Source organism: Lissotriton vulgaris, chromosome 2_1 (genome assembly GCF_964263255.1).
Source record: "Lissotriton vulgaris chromosome 2_1, aLisVul1.2, whole genome shotgun sequence".
NCBI lineage: Eukaryota > Metazoa > Chordata > Amphibia > Caudata > Salamandridae > Lissotriton > Lissotriton vulgaris.
Genome location: NC_141687.1, coordinates 1845441545 through 1845458079, shown reverse-complemented (window position 1 = coordinate 1845458079; position 16535 = coordinate 1845441545). Strand labels below are relative to the sequence as shown.

Sequence of the window (16535 nt, the reverse complement as noted above, 5' to 3'; positions counted from 1 at the left end):
ACTGAAAAAACCATAGGTTATAGACCATATATAGTTAGGGATTAGCATTTAAAAAACCTTATTTTATTTGCACAAAACCATTGAAATTCCATATATAGTTAGTTGCACTAACTATATATCGCGGACCCGCAATCCACTGCTAATGATGTCACATATTACATCATTCATGACATGGTCAGTGACATCACTGATGACATCACTGATGACATCTCAAATGACATCACTGATGACATCACTGATGACATCTCAAATGACATCACTGATGACATCACTGACATCTCATTTGACATTACTGATTACATCACTGATGATATCATTTATGTGATAATACATCTTCAGACTCTAATATAACCTTTGATACACTCAGTGTAAACAGGCACTCACAGACTGTCACACATCCATGGAGTTACTCACACACCTATTCAGTCATGCAAAGAATCAATCACATCTCCATTTCCTTAACTATACAGTTATACACACCTTACTTATTCAAACATATACTAACACATATTTACTCTCTTATACAATCCTTGATACAAGTTCACAATGATTCATACAGCCACTCTCACATTCACTGACTCTTATGTTCAGTTATTTATATATGTCAACTCTCACATGGAGTGTGCTTTACATATGTACTTACTTTGACATGTAGAACTGAGATATCCATTCACTCACCAATATACTCATGCACACAGTCAACTGTCCATACAGCTGTTTCTACATGCACTTTTGAACCCATACACCTAGGGAATCAACCGCTCACACATCTATGCACAGAGTTATACACCTCCCAGCCACCCACACACACACTCAGTCTCCCATACAAATACTTGGGCAACCATTCAATAACCCATATAGTTACTGATATAGCTACTGATTTAAACATGCAGCAGTTTACAGAAGAACATAAATATTGATTGCCAAATTAAGACACTTTAATCACTAACCCATGCACTCAGTGAGACACATTTAATCATTCTCTCATACAGTCAGTCATGCACCTACTAAATCCTTCATCCAGACACTTATACATCCACTCATTCTTCAATATGTAAGACATATTTTAACTTTACAGAAACATACAGTCACTGGGTGTTGTCATCAGTGATGTCATCAGTGATGTCACTGACCATGTCATGAATGATGTAATATGTGACATCATTAGCAGTGGATTGCGGGTCCGCGATATATAGTTAGTGCAACTAACTATATATGGAATTTCAATGGTTTTGTGCAAATAAAATAAGGTTTTTTAAATGCTAATCCCTAACTATATATGGTCTATAACCTATGGTTTTTTCAGTGAATTTTCAAGGTTTTGTAAATGCAAATTCCTAACTATATATGGTCTATAACCTATGGTTTTTTCTGTGAATTTCATTGGTTTTTTAAAAGCTAATATCTATAGCTGTAAAATATATTCTTTATTAAGTGACGTATCACGTAGCCCGTGAGACGCCTCATGATGCATCGCATAACCGTGACGTATCGTCTCTGCAGCGCAAACCAAACCCAAAACGTAAGCGCGCCAGAACACGCTTAAAGATATATATATATTTTTTAACCTTAATTAGACAAAATCCACACGTGCACATATCACAAACGTTCAAAAAACACAATATGTCGGACTCCCGTTACGCTGCCGGTTAGCTGCCCGGTTAACGTACCAGGAAGCACCTTTACCGCGAAAATCGCAAATTTTTTTTTTTCACCCCCCAGGGAACTTTAATAGCCCCCTCATCAATCCTAGGGGTTCAGGAGGGGTCTGCCTTACCCCTTTCATTCATTTACACCTTTTTTTTTCCCACCTCTTGTCTCTCGATCCCACAGAGAGACAAGATGGCGGCCGCTCCAGACTGTTTACAATGATAACAGCCAATCAGCTTCTCCTCAGACTCCCGTTACACTGCCGATTAGCTTCCCGGTAGCTTCCCGGTAGCTGCCCGGTTAGCTGCCCAGTTCGCGTACCAAGACGCGTCTCTACGGCGAAAAAATCGGATTTTTTTGTTTGTTTTTTTTTGGCCCCACGTGGTTTTATAATATCCCCCTCATAAATCCTAGGGGGTCAGAAGGGGTCTACCTTGCCCTCTTTCCTTCATTTCCCCCTTTGTTTTGGCCTCCTCTTGTCTCTCGATCCTACCGAGAGACAAGATGGCGGCCGCTCCGGACTGTTTACAATATTGACAGCCAATCAGCTACTCCTCAGACTCCCGTTACACTGCCGGTTAGCTTCCCGGTTAGCTGCCCGGTTAGCTGCCCGGTTCGCGTACCAAGACGCGTCTCTACGGCGAAAAAATCTGATTTTTTTTTTGGGTTACACTGCCGGTTAGCTTCCCGGTTAGCTGCCCGGTTAGCTGCCCGGTTCGCGAACCAAGACGCGTCTCTACGGCGAAAAAATCGGATTTTTTTTTTTTTTTTGGTTACACTGACGGTTAGCTTCCCGGTTAGCTGCCCGGTTAGCTGCCCGGTTCGCGAACCAAGACGCGTCTCTACGGCGAAAAAATCGGATGTTTTTTTTTTTTTTTTTGGGCCCGGCGTGGCTCTATAATATCCCCCTCATCAATCCCAGGGGGTCAGGAGGGGTCTACCTTGCCCCCTTTCCTTCATTTCCCCCTTTGTTTTGGCCTCCTCTTGTCTCTCGATCCTACCGAGAGACAAGATGGCGGCCGCACCGGACTGTTTAGAATGTTGACAGACACCGGAGAGCCAATCAGCTTCGCTTTGCAAAGTTCCGATACGCGAAAAGTTCGCGAACCGGAGCGCTGCCCGGAGCGCTGTTACAGATATATATCTTGATTTAAACGTTAATTTCTCAAAATCCACTGAAGCACATATATTGCGACCTAGCAAAGGCACATCGGGCTAACAGTCCCTACAATTTTGCCAAGTTTCGTGGAAATCCATTCAGCCGTTCGGGCTAAAAGTGAGTCCAACCGCCCTATGGAAATTAACATGGGAAAAACGCGTTTTGGGACCCCCCTTTTTTCTCGGCCCCCCCTTGACGAACCCCCCCCAAATTTTCAGGAGCTGCTCAGAAACAAAATGTGCCATTTTCCTGAAAATTTCAGCCGATTCCGTCCACAAACGCCAAAGTTATTAGACATAGAATTTTCAAAAGTCTCATAGGAAAAAAATCCTAACTATATATACCTACTGGCTATCGCCAGTAGGTAATATATATACATATACACACAGACACTTACATACACACACAGAGACATTATCCCCCCCCCCCCCCCCCAACTTGGTCCAAGGACATTCGAACGCTTTACACCAGCACCAGATTACAAAACACGAGGTCAGATTCAGGTTTTACGACAGGAAGAGTGTTTACCAGCATCAACGGATTTTGATCTAAAGCAGGGTCTCGAGTCAGATTACCCAGTATAAACGTCGGCAACTCTGGCCGAGTGGCCGTTAAGCTACATCTCCTCACACCAGCCCCCACTAACCTTCAGAGTAAATGCATCTTTTACTCCGAAAACAGATTTCTTCTGTGGTAGAAGCACCGCACCTCACAACCAATTGGAAGACAGGAAGGAACTATCCGACAGCTAATAGAAGCATGGGGATCAGGCCAGCCAATCAGAACGCAAGGATATAGTAACCGACAGCACGAAAAGGCGGGCAAACTATCCTCCATTTGCCAATCAAACGGCAGGGTAAAACAACCTAATTGACAATTGCATAGACCAACCCACGGAGCGGTGAGAAGCCGAGTGCTGGATAGCGTCCAATCAGGACAGCAAGCGCTTGGCAATGACTGTAAACTATAAAATTAACCTGGCTTAGTTAGGCAGAGCAGAGCAGCCTACAAAGCAGCAGACTTAAAAGTGCTTTTCTTATCCATACACAGAGAATCACATACAAAACAAGCATTTGCAATGCAATAGGTCGCATTAGGGAAGTTTGAGCTATTGGTATTGTAAATGACAAATATTTTATTTATGCATTGGTTTTGAAAATAGCGAAATTAATAGCTTTGTCATTTACAAAGCCAATAGTTTTAACTTTCGCATATGTGACACCTATGGCATTTGTAATGCAGTATGTGGTGTATTAACGTGACTTAGATATATTGATATTACAAATAACAATGGATTTTAATTTTTTTTAAATAATGAATACTTAAATAAAAGTTATTGTAATTTATGAAGGCAATAGCTTTAACTTTTGTAAATAACTTGTGTGAAGATTATGTTCAGTGTATTTTATTGTGAGGAAAATTCAAGAACAGAAGTGAAATATTAACATCTTTTTGTGACATTTGGAATAAAGCTTGAAACATTGAGAGAACATATTTGAACCAGTTGTTGTTGAATGGTTGCACAGATTGATGCTGTAGTGGCGCTGAGTGATGTGGTGGCGACGAGTGATGCTGTGGCGTTCAGTGATGCTGTGGTAGCTCATATTGATGTTGTGGTGACCCTGAGTGATGTTGTGGTGCCCCTGAGTGATTCTGTGGTGGTGCTGAGTGATGCAGTGGTGATGCGATAGAGTGAGTGCGACAGATAGAGGGCGATAGATAGATAGATAGAGTGAGGGCGATAAATAGATAGAGCGAGGGCGATAAATACAGTGAGGGCGATAGATAGATAGAGTGAGGGCGATAGATAGAGTGAGGGCGATAGATAGAGTGAGGGCGATAGATAGAGTGAGGGCGATAGATAGAGTGAGGGAGGGAAATAGAGTGAGGGCGATAGATGGATAGAGAGATAGAGTGAGGGCGATAGATAAGTGAGGGCGATAGATATAGTGATGGCGATAGATAGAGTGAGGTCAATAGATAGATAGAGTGAGGGCGATAGATAGATAGAGTGAGGGCGATAGATAGAGTGAGGGGCGATAGATAGAGTGAGGGGCGATAGAGTGAGGGTGATAGACAGATAGAGTGAGGGCGATAGAGTGAGGACGATAGATAGATAGAGTGAGGGCGATAGATAGATAGAGTGAGGGCAATAGATAGAGTGAGGATGATAGATAGATAGAGTGAAAGTGAAAGGCAGGAATAAATCTATTTGAGGCGACGAGTGGGGACAGAACATCTGACCCTGACCCTGTCTACAGGTTAGGTCGCCCCCACGCCGCTGCCGCCTGCTCTCCCTGGTTGCCCGCTGCCTCCTTGCTGCTCGTTTTTTCCCGCCGCTGCTCCCTGCGGCCCGCCCCCGGACCCCCCTGCATCCCCATTCGCCGCCTCGCTCCCGCCACCCAGCTGCTCCTCCCTCCCGTCAGCGCTCTTAAGGAGTCCTCGCAGCAGCGCAGGGAGCGACCTCTGCCCCTGTCTACAGGTTAGGTCGCACCCACGCTGCTGCCGCCTGCTCTCCCTCGTTGCCCGCTGCCTCCTTGCTGCTAGTTTTTTCCCGCCGCTGCTCCCTCCGGCCCCGCCCCCGGACCCCCCTGTATCCCCATTCGGCGCCCCACTCCCGCCACCCAGCTGCTCCTCCCTCCTGTCAGCGCTCTTATGCAGACCACGCAGCGACCGCACAGGGACGCGCGCAGCGGGCGCGCCTAAGGCAAGCCCGTCTGTGCCCGTCCACGCCTGTACCGCGCCCAGCGCCAGGACCCCTGGACCTCGACGATACCAGCCCTCACGTCTGACCTATGATGCCGCCACCATCCACGCACTCAACGCCGGCCCGAACCCCGCCTGCTACCGAGCCACCCCGAAACGCACCCACAGACCCTTCACCTGCAAAACCTGCAAGCTCACCTGCCTCCGGACCTGCACCACACACGCAAGGCCAAGCACCAGCAACAATCAACTCAAGTGCATCCTGCTCAACACCTGCTCCGTCCACAGACACGCCGTCAAACTCTGGAACCTCCTCGACATAACATCACCAGACTTCGCCTTCCTCACAGAAACCTGGATGAACGCCTCCTCAGCCCCCGACATCGCCATAGCCATCCCAGAAGGCCACAAGATCACCCGGAGGGACCGCATCAACCAAACCGGAGGAGGCATCGCCATCGTCCACAGAAACACCATCCGCATCACGACCAATTCCGAAGATGCCCTCACCGCCGCCGAGCACCTTCACTTCCAGATGCACATCGACCCCAAGACCACCCTCAGAGGCACTCTCATCTACAGACCCCCGGGACCACGCACACAATTCAGCAAAGCCATCGCAGACTTCATCAGTATGCACGCCCTCACCTCCTCAGACTACATCCTCCTACGGGACGTCAACTTCCACCTGGAGAACAGCAATGACAGCAACACCGCCGCCCTGCTAGACAACCTTGCCAACCTCGGACTCAAGCAACTGGTGAACACCCCCACCCACTACGCCGGCCACAGGCTTGACCCAGTCTTCTCCTCCAGTAAGCACATCTCCTTCAGCCCCTCCACAGGAATACACTGGACTGATCACAGCTGCGTCCACTTCAACTTCAGGAGAACCACGACCCACCACCACCCGCAACATGTTCCCCGCAAGAGCTGGAGCAAGATCACCACCGACCAGCTCACCACCTCCCTCAGCCAGAACCCTCCCACCAACACAACAGACCCTAACGAAGCAGCCCGCAACTTCACACAGTGGCTCACCAACTGCGCCGATGACCTCGCACCACTGAAGAACCCTCCCAGCAGACCCGGCAACAAGAAAGGCTCGTGGTTCATCAACGAACTCAAAACCTCCAAGAAAAACTGCCGCACCCTCGAGGAAGCCTGGCGCCACAACCAGGCTACAGAAAACAAGACAGCCCTCAAGAATGCCACCCGCATACACCACCAGCTGATCCGCACCACCAAAAGGGCAACATTCAAAGAACGACTGGACAACAATACCCACAAATGCAAGGAACTCTTCAGCATTGTCAAAGAGCTCTTGAACCCCAGCGCTTGCAACAACGACATCACACCCTCGCAAGACCTCTGAGACTCACTCGCCTCGTACTTCCACCGCAAAATCGCCGACATACACAACAGCTTCGCCGCACAGATCACGTACCCATCCACCGAACCAGCGCCCCCCACCACCACCCTCTGCAACTGGACACCGGTCAGCACCGAAGACACCACCCGCACGATAAACACCATACACTCCGGATCCCCAACCAACCCCTGCCCGCACCACGTCTTCAACAAGGCCAACTCCGGGACATCATCAACATCTCCTTTGCCACCGCCACCTTCCCGGAGAACTGGAAACATGCTGAGCTCAGCGCCCTCCTGAAGAAACCCACCGCGGACCCCACGGACCTCAAGAACTTCAGCCCCATCTCGCTCCTTCCTTTTCCTACCAAAGTCTTCGAGAAGACCGTCAACAAACAACTCGCCGCCTTCCTCAAGACAAACGGATCCCTCGACCCCTCACAGTCCGGTTTCCGAGCTAACCACAGCACCGAGACCGCCCTCATCGCAGCCTCCGACGACATCAGATCCCTGCTTGACAATGCGGAAACAGCTGCCCTCATCCTCCTGGATCTCTCAGCAGCGTTCGACACAGTATGCCACCGCACACTAATACAGCGCCTCAGCAACACCGGAATCAAAGGGAAGGCAATGGAGTGGATCGTCCCATTCCTTATCGGAAGAACTCAGAGAGTCTGCCTCCACCCGTTCCGATCCGCGGCCACCAAAGTCATCTGCGGCGTACCTCAAGGATCCTCGCTCAGCCCCACCCTTTTCAACATCTACATGAGCCCCCTCGCAGCCATCGCACGCCAACACAACCTCAACATCATCTCCCACGCTGACGACACCAAGCTGATCCTCTCCCTCACCAACGACCCCGCCACCGCCACAGCCAGCCTCCAGGAAGGAAGGAAAGACATTGAAGAATGGATGAAGTCCAGCCGCCTGAAACTCAGAAAAGACGGAAGTCCTCGTCCTGGGATCATCCCCTTCGCATGGGACGACTCCTGGTGGCCCCCTGCCCTGGGCACCGCCCCCAAGCCAACGGACCACGCACGTAATCTGGGTTTCATCCTGGACTCCTCCCTCACGATGATCAAACAAGTCAACGCCGTCTCGTCATCCTGCTTCAACACCCTGCGCATGCTCCGAAAGATCTTCCGATGGATCCCAACCAAAACCAGGAAGACGGTCACCCAGGCTCTCGTCACCAGCCGCCTGGACTACGGGAACACCCTCTACGCGGGAACCACAGCCAAACTACAGAAAAGACTCCAGCGCATACAGAATGCCTCCGCACGACTCATCCTTGACATCCCCCGCCACAACCACATCTCTGCCCACCTGAGAGACCTGCACTGGCTCCCCGTCAACAAAGGAATCACGTTCAGACTCCTCACCCACGCACACAAGGCTCTCCACGACTTGGGCCCCAAGTACCTCAACAACCGCCTCACATTCTACACACCCACCCGCCAGCTCCGCTCGACCAGCCTCGCCCTCGCCACTGTCCCACGCATTCGCAAAGTCACCGCCGGAGGAAGATCCTTCTCCTACCTGGCGGCCAAGACATGGAACTCCCTCCCCATCCACCTACGACTGACCCAGGACCATCTCTCCTTCAGGAAACAACTCAAGACCTGGCTATTCGAGCAGTAGCGGATCCCTCCCCCCCCCCCCAGCGCCTTGAGACCCTAACGGGTGAGTAGCGCGCTTTACAAATACACCTGATTGATTGATTGATTGACAAGTGGCAGAGGAATAGGAGTGGCCATTTCTCTAAAGGGAAAAAATACGTTTTAGTACAGAAACATTTATAAATGCATGTTACATCAAATTTTAGCAGAAGTGTATACAAGTACATAGTGACACAAATTTGAGTATTTCTGGGAACGCCTACAGAAAACAATTCCAATGAATATGGCAGAAAATATTGTGAATTGCTGAAAAGTCAGCAATATATAAACTGTAGGTGAATTTTATGAACTGGCCATTGTTAATATGAGCAATTTAACGTAGTGTGTGTTTCCAGCAAAATAACTTCCATCTGGTTTGTGCTGTAAAAAACTGCAAACAAAGCAGAGCCTCACGTGGTGCCAGTGTTGATCTCTGCAACCTGAGATCTTTTTTGTTTCATCAGCGGGAATATCGGTGCTCTCGGCACTGGCATCTAATGGTCAACACCATACTGAGAACAGTCTACCATTTGGTGGCACTGCTCCTCTAATTTAGAGATGAGCAGAACAGTTGCTTAGAAATAATGTATACATTAAAATTGCTAATACCTGCTGCCCCAGCCGTTCCTTTAGCTTTGGGGACCTGGAATAATCTCAGCTGTCGCATTTACATGCGAGAGATGGTTAGTAGTTTTGGCAGCTTTGAAAGAATCGATAGGTGGTGGAAGCTGCAGTGGCCTCGTGGTCAGAGCCCTGGCGCTTAATATTTTACAAATTAAGCACTGGGGGAACATCTAAGGTATTGTGGACTATTCACAACTCCACCCATCTGAAGAGCTTCCTCCTTATACAGTGGATAAAGTGACCTTCACGTAAATGCTGATCCCGTTATGCCTGTGATTTGGGGGGTGGGGGGTTGATCAGACAGAACTGGGCAATGAAGAGGATCTTGCGTACTGGCTGGAGCGGGTGACTTTGATGCAGGGGAACTGGATTCGAATCAGCATTCTGACAACTTTGAAGTGCTGGTACAAAAGTAAGGGGGGGGGGAATTAAAACAAAGTGCATAAAACATGAAAGGCAACCAGCGCACAAGACGGGGTGCTGCCATGATTGAGTATTAAAAAACGACTTGGTTCAGCGGCGCACAAGAAGACTCCTGCAGCCATGATTTAATGTACATGTAATGTACATGACGCGCTGGAAATAAAAACAAGCGAATGCTAATGATGAAGTCCGGGGTGCCGGGCTGCTTTAAAAACAAGCTCTCGGCATTGCTGTGGTGGGGGCGGGGGAGCGGCATTGGGTGGCAGGGGCGGGGGAGCGGCTTCCTTTGAAGTAGGATAAAGTGACCTTCACGAAAATGCTGATCCCGTTATGCCTGTGATTTGGGGGGTTGATCAGGCAGAACTGGGCAATGAAGAGGCTCTGGCGTAATGGCCGGAGCGGTCGACTTTGATGCAGGGGAACTGGATTCGAGTCAGCATTCTGACAACTTTGAAGTGCTGGTACAAAAGTAAGGGGGGAAAATTAAAACAAAGTGCATAAAATATGAAAGGCGTCCAGCGCACAAGACGGGGTGCTGCCATGATTGAGTGTTAAAAAATGACTTCCTTCAGTGGCGCACAAGAAGACTCCTGCAGCCATGATTTAATGTACATGACGCGCTGGAAATAAAAACAAGTACATGTCAATAATTTGAGATGAAAGCAGCATCACTCGGGGGAGGCGGCTTCCTCACAGAACCTCTCCGGCCGGCTTTCAAGGCCTGGGCAGGGGTGCTTGGCGGCAGAGAGGCCGCTGGGCACCGCTGCTGTGTCACACACGAATGAGACGGTGGGAGGTGCGCGTGCATGAGATGGGGCGCAGGGATGAGGGACAGTGCGTGAGAGACAAAGCGGCAGAAGGGACACGGGGAGAGTCGTGAGTGACAGTGACTAGAGGCGAGACCCAGTGAGACAGTGAGAGAAGCGAGATGGGTCAGAGGGGTAGAGACAGAGGTGTGACAGACACAGAATGAGTAGTGATTGACGTAGTGAGTAACAGAGTGAGAGAGAGTGATAAAGAGACAGCGGCGAGAGAGCTTAGGTTAGTGACAAAGAAAGGGAGAGAGGTGAGAAACTAGTGGCTTGAATGAGACAGTGAGAGAAGCGGGAATAGAGTCAGAGGGTTAAGACACAGAGCGGCGAGAGAGACAGATGAGGGAGTCACAGAGAGATGAGGGAGACAGGGTGATTGAGAGGAGAGACAGTTGGTGGCAGGAGACCCTAGTTTAAGTGATTAAAAGTGGATAGAAGCCAAAAGGAGGGTGGACAATCTTACAAAATATCTAAGTGAGCTCAAATATGAAGTACATACTCCATTCCCACTCAAACAAGTCTGCAAGTGGGAGTAGGCACTGTCGGGAGAAGTGCTGCAGGTGAACGTAGCAAGTACATGGTTTGGAGGTTTATAAACAGCAGATGACACAAGAAGCACGCAAGAACGCAGCTCAAGGCTTTGCTTAAGGCACACGCAAGTTTCCACTCTGGTTCTCATTTGAAAAAACGCAGGGAGTATCAAAATATTTGCTTCCTGCTCCGATTACGAGGGTCTGCTCACGTTTAATAAAGGTAGGGATGGGTCGATCAGTTAAAGTACCAGCTGCACATTTTATAACAAGCTCTCGGCATTACTGTGGTGGGGTTGCGGGGGAGCGGGAGCGCATTCCTTTGAAGTCTGATGGGGGGCGAGAAGCGGCTTGGGAGCGGATTCCTTTGAAGTCTAATGCCGTGGCTCAGACAAATGGTGCTGTGCCAGCGGCTTCCTTTGAAGTCTGATGCCGAGGCCGGGTGTGGGATGTGGCTGGTGATGATGTGCACGCGCCTGCCTCACACGCCTGCCTCACATGAACTGTACGCGTTCCGCAGCTTGGTAGACTTTTTGAATCGCTTACTATAATCTCGCCTATTCAATCCCTAACGGGATAGAATAGGCGAGACCTAAAAATATTTACCATAAACTGTCAGATGACCTGGTGTCAAGTATAACACTTTCAGCCAGTCCTGCATGTTAATTCAGAGCGCGATGAATGGTCACTTATTGAACACTTAATTTAAATTTTAAGCCTCCATCCAAGTTCCAGAATGTAATATGCTGTTTTATCTAAGAAAATAAATAATAAATAAAACAGGATACGCTGCAGGTTAACCTTGTCATATGAACACTCAGCAACTATGAAAATTGCACAACAGAGAGCCAGTGCAATTTGAATCAGGGCTTTGCAATTTCCCTACCTCCATGAGCCAATAGCTCATCCAGTCCATGGGGTTACCGCCTGGCTGATTGTCTACCGGCATGACAGGTATTCCAAAGTACTGAAGGAACAAACATTTCAAAAATCACATAAAACCGGTCTCCCCCACCCGGCCCCACCCCCTCAAACTGGAAATATAAATGGAAGACACTCTACAATGTTCTATAGAGCTGCCTTAGGGATCCCTAATTAATAAGTAAACAAAAACAGAAAAGTCTGTTACAAATGAATGCTGATGATTTTATGTTAAATTCGATTTACCCCTTAAACTGCTGAGGCATTTTCACCCCAGTGCCGAGTCTAGGGATGCCACCTTTCTAAGAAAATAACAGCCATTTCTTGTAGTCTGCAAAGGTCCTGATGTGATACAAAATAGGATTTTAAACATCATCGTTTGTATTAATTTCTAATATGACTTTTCTGTCTTTGCATACTTTACTTCTAGTCATGGATCATTAATGAAGCTCCAGAACATATTTAAAATGGCTTTCTGTTTATATTCGCTGTTTGAGGTATGTATGGATAAAGTCTAAAAATAATGGCTTTAAGTGATTTTAAATATTTTTGTACTGGCCGGGACATCAAAATAACTGTGGTGCTGTTTGAAAACCTGTCAGGTGGTAACCCTGGCTGAGCCCTTTTTTGGCTATTTGGGGTACTTTGCGCTTATGCACCCATACGTTTGTTTTCACATAAGGTAACCATGCCAAATTCGCACCCTTTTTCCCCAAAGTAAGATGGCATAGGGCTACACCCTGTGATGTCTTTGCTGACACGCCTGGCTTCACGTTGGAGGTCACAAGTGAAGTAATAAAAAGGGGGAAGCACCACCCACATGCAGAGGCATGCTAGGAGTTAACAGCTCTTCTCTGTGTCCTTTCTTTTCAGTGCTCCTGCACTCGCTTGCTCCCTACACTACAGTGGCGACGAGGAAGAGCTGGCCCCGCTGCACCCATTTCATCAGCCTTCACTGCTGCCACAGAGTGACAATGACCACACCCCTCGGAGTGGTTATGAGCCACAGCAAGCCTCCAGAAGCAGCACTGGTGTTTGTGCAGCCTCAGCAGGAGATGCCCGCCACTTCTGAGTGCCTCCCCCACCCTCAGGCGGTACCACCAGATTTGCTTCATCCTGGAACCTCCATCCACCCATGCCACAAGCATCCTGATAAGTGCTGGAGCCTCTATACTAGTGCTGGTGCCTCTATACTACCGCTGGTCCGCCCAGGCCTTCCTGTACTACATATAAAGACCCTGGCTGTATGACTCCCATGTCGCCCATGCCAGGCTGTGTAACTCCCATCCCGCCTATGCCTCGCTCCCATCATGCCTAGCAAGACGGCTTACAAGCCTCGCCCGACCACCAGGTTCTGGTCCTGCTCAACACATACATGCCTCCGCGCTTCATGCCTGCATATGTCATTGGTGGTCCATCCAACTTCCTACCAGCATTTAGCAAGCTCAGGAACCCAGCCACAGCAGATCCACGATGGCACACATGGGGTGGCACACCTCAACAATCACTTTAAAGCCACAAAGGAGACAAAAAGGTCCCACCTTTTTTACTACGCAGGTGAAGAGATTTTCAAGATGTTCTGCAATCTCCCTGGCACTGGTGGTGACGACCACAAAGAGGCAGCCATAACAGCCTTCAATGCATACTTTGATCCACAAATGAACCCCAATTTCGCCAGTTTGCCAAAGTGATGACCTCTTCTAGGATTGCTTGAGAAAATTTGCCAGTACCTACACCACGGATGACACCCAGAAAGAAGTGCAAGCTCAATCATACAAGGCTGCAGGTCAAAGGCACTGTGATGCCACATTCTTCATCGCCACGACTTCTCACTAGATTGTAGCCTGATGCTTTCTCGGTCCCATGAGCTATCCAGTGACTGTGCTGACTAGATTGAAATGGCATTCCAAAGACTCACTATAACTTCAGAGTCCCCTCCAGGTAATTTCAAAATGGAATTAGCTTGCAGTTTCAAAAGCCCCTCCATGGTGCAGCACACCCTAGCCAAACTGTCCTGCAGGCCCAGCCGGGAACTCCTGCAGCTATTGTGTACTCCCTCCAGGGGAAAAACATGCTTGACCTGCCAGCGCCTCAATCACTTCACCAAAGTTTGTAGCGGTGGACCTAGGCCTCTCGCATAAAGCAGGAGTTGCGTGCACTGCTGCCAAGTTGTGCCTGCAGTTCTGCATGGGACTTCGATGCACCCGAAGCTGTTTCCATGTCCAACAGACAACCACAGTGTCAAGTTGAGGATGAAGAAGATTACATTTTCCTACTATTTTGCACTCTTGAATCTAGGCACCTTCCAAAGCACACCTGACCTACGTGCCTACTCACCATCTGTCACCTCTCTAATCGACTCTTGCACCTCTATCAATATAACCAGCTTGGCACAATTCCGTGCCCTCGGTCCACACAATTCCGTGCCCTCGGTCCACGCCCCACTCTGTTGCCCACTTCTGCCAGACTCTTCCCCTGTGGCAGCTATACACCTATCCCGTTAGCTGACATGTTTACCTGCCCTGTCGCCTATGGGACTCAAACCTGCTCCAGCAAATTCTTTCTCGCCTAATCGACCTATGAGACACTCCTCAACTGTGACCCCACCAGTGCCTCCATCTCATTCACTTCACAGCCATCATCACTGCTCGCTAAAGTGACGTTTACCACTTACTGCTTGCCTATTTTCTGGCCTTGCATGCCTAAAAAGAGGTTCCCTTTCCATCTTCACCCAGCAACAGAAGCCAAACTGCAGAAACTCGAAAATGCAGGAGTCTTCGAGAAGGTCACGGGACCGACTCCATGGATATCCCCATGGTGAATACAACCAAGCCCAAACAGCCCGGCTGCATCCGCATCTGCACAGACTTGCACCTGCCCAACGGGAATGCCACATCTCACCAAAAATTGACGTCTTCGTTGCTGACATCAATGGGTCGCAGTGGTTCTCCAAGGTTGACCTACATTTGTGGTACCACCAGCTCGAGATGCATAAGGACAGTGAGTACATCACTTCGTTTTGCACTAACGTTGGCCTCCACCAATATTGCAGGCTCAAATTCAGGATCTTATCTGCAATGGAGGTTTTCCAAAATGCTATTCGTGAAGTCCTCATGGGTCTCTAAGGGGCCATCAACGTCAGTGATGACATCCTCATTCATGCTCCCACTATACAGGTTGAGACAAAATTGTTTTATAAAGAGATGTTATTTGTGGGTTAAAGCTTAATATAAGCTTGAGTGAGACAACTTCATGATGCAGTATGATGTATTCTGATGGACTGTTATCTTTATTGTTCATTTACAGTGACTCCCGAAGAAGGGCACTTCATGCCCGAAATGCATTGGGTTTTATTTATTAAAGCACTGCCTTTTACGATACTTCGCATCAGTCATGTTCTTTCAAGAGGGCCGGAGTGGCACAGGCTGAACATTAGAAACGTGGGAAAAGGGCGCAGAACGTAAAGTGGGAACAACAAACTAAGCGAGTTAAATCAAAAAGATGAGGACAAGAATGAATGAAAAGAGTCAAAGTGTTTTAAAAGGAAATAATCTTTGCTAATGTGGCACATTTCGCTGTGCGTTGGGTCTGGGTCGAAGAAAAGTCCAATTTTCATGTTTTTAACTTTTTCAGTGTCTTTTGGGCATGACACTGTGACCAAGCTGCACGCATATTGGAGTACATTCAGACAAACTAAAGTTGAGCAAGTGTAAACAGGTGTGCATTCCACAACCCCCTGTATGTTCCCACTATAGAGAGTCACCATCACTACCTCCAAGCAGCCCTCCACAGGATCCAAGTGGCTGTTCTCATCGTCACCCAGGCCAAGTGTTAGTCCTTTCACCAAGAAATGGAGGGGCATATTATCAAGCCTGTGCGCTAAAATTATCGCCGCTTTATCGGCCGAAAACGGCCGATAAAGCGGCGATAATGGGCTTGATAATATGCTCTATGGAATTCCAATCGAAGCACATGTTAGATGTGAAGACATCTAACATGGGCTTCGATTGGAATTCCACAGAGCATATTATCAAGCCCATTATCGCCGCTTTATCGGCCGTTTTCGGCCGATAAAGCGGCGATAATTTTAGCGCACAGGCTTGATAATATGCCCCGGAATTCTTTAATTTTATCTTCTCGAACACTGCCATCTGAGTCAACCCCACAAAATGCATTGACATAAAAGACACTACTACGCCAACAAATGCATACAAAGTCCGGAGTTTCCTTGGCCTCGTAATGTACTTTGGAAGATTCAGTCCCAACTTAGATCACCAACAGGTCTGCTATGACACCTCACCAAGGCATCAACACTATGGGCGTGGGGTAAAACAGAAGACAATGCATTTCAAGTTTTCAAGAACGCCCTTCTTCATGACACCATGATGGCATACTTTGATACAAACAAGGAGCCAGAACTGATAGTGGACACCAGTTCCATCGGTCTCTGAGGCATCCTGATACAGCGTACTGATGGGGACCACTAGGTGCCCATCTCTTTCACCAGTAAAGCCCTAATAGACACAGAGAAATGCTACACACATATAGAGAAAAAGTTTGCTTGCCAATAAATGGGGATGCCATCATTTTCATCCCTATCTCTATTGATGTCCTTTCAGAGTCATTACCAACCACAAGCCGCTCATACAACGTTTCGCAGGCATGGCACCACACACACCTA

The 16535-nt window shown here is 48.3% G+C and overlaps 1 protein-coding gene across 2 annotated transcripts in view; it reads right to left on the bottom strand.

Moving 5' to 3' along the window:
• The window catches only part of C2_1H15orf61 (chromosome 2_1 C15orf61 homolog), a 55025-nt gene extending 51484 nt beyond the window's left edge, over positions 1-3541 (bottom strand). Inside the window, exon 1 of one of the 2 annotated variants that reach the window (XM_086958010.1) lies at positions 3456-3541. The gene's annotated coding sequence lies outside the window, so the exon portion shown is untranslated. Of the gene's footprint in view, positions 1-3337 lie in introns of both variants that reach the window. The other variant, XM_086958011.1, reaches the window with a different exon arrangement.
• Positions 3542-16535: the final 12994 nt, after the last annotated feature.